Below are 1,162 nucleotides of genomic sequence, written 5' to 3' on the forward strand. Positions count from 1 at the left end.
ATACAGTTGTCCAAGTGAGAAGCACGGATTCTTTAAATTTAGCCCACATACTCGCAGAGATTGTTAGAAGTGCGATATTCCCCATTTTTATATATTTTTTTTAATCCTTCATAATTTTGATTATTTAATTGCTCCTTCCTCACTTCCTTGGCATGTTGTGAAATTTCTCGTAGTTGGATAATAAACCATTTTATTGTAATTTGTCTTTTTAAATTATTTTGAGTCAATATTAAAATTTGGAAAAGGGGGATCCCTAGATCGGTAAAATAGACGAATTTCCTTCTACAACTTCAGTTGTTGTTCATGATACAGTTAAGGCTTTAACAAAGTTCGAGCGATTACGTAATTAGCAAAAATAAGTTGAAATAAAGTAATTAAACAAAAATTGTAACAAATATCGTAAATAATAAATGCATATATAGAGATATTTTTTGGAGGGGGGAAATGGTCTTCACAATTTGAAATCGAATGAACACACTGTGCTCGAATGCTCGTGTAAACGCGCGCCATCTATCGTAGGGTAAATGCCAGAAACCTTCGCCAGAGTTTATTAAAAAAAAACTTCCCAAAGCTTCATGGAAATCGTACTACGCCACAAACCTTCGCTGGAGTATATTAAACAACTTCCCAAAGTTTCACGGCAATCGGATAATGGTAATGCATGAAGGACACACAGACACACATACATTCATTTTTATATATATAGATTAACTAGCTTAACCGTCGCGCATTGCTGCGATCTCAAAAGAAACGAAATTCAAGCAAACTCGTTATAATAAAATTCAATTTACATTTTATCATTTTTATTGAAACTTATTATTATTATTCGTTTTCATCGGGAAAACATTTCAAAGTGTTGTTTCAATTCTATTTATTTATTGGAGTGCTCGTGGATACACGATATTTTTTGTTTTTTCGTCTGGTGCGTACACGAATAAATCGGAAGGTTTTCCGACGCGTGAGTTGGCCACATACAGTTGTCCATGTGAGAAGCACGGTTTCTTTAAATTTAGCCCACATACTCGCAGAGATTGTTAGAAGTGCGATATTCCCCATTTTTATATATATTTTTAAATCCTTTATAATTTTAATTATTTAATTGCTCCTTCCTCTCTTCCTTGGCATGTTGTGAAATTTCTGATAGTTGGATAATAAACCGTTT

This window comes from Centruroides sculpturatus, unplaced genomic scaffold, assembly GCF_000671375.1.
Source record: "Centruroides sculpturatus isolate CEXI.00-Female unplaced genomic scaffold, Cexi_2.0 scaffold191, whole genome shotgun sequence".
Lineage (NCBI taxonomy): Eukaryota > Metazoa > Arthropoda > Arachnida > Scorpiones > Buthidae > Centruroides > Centruroides sculpturatus.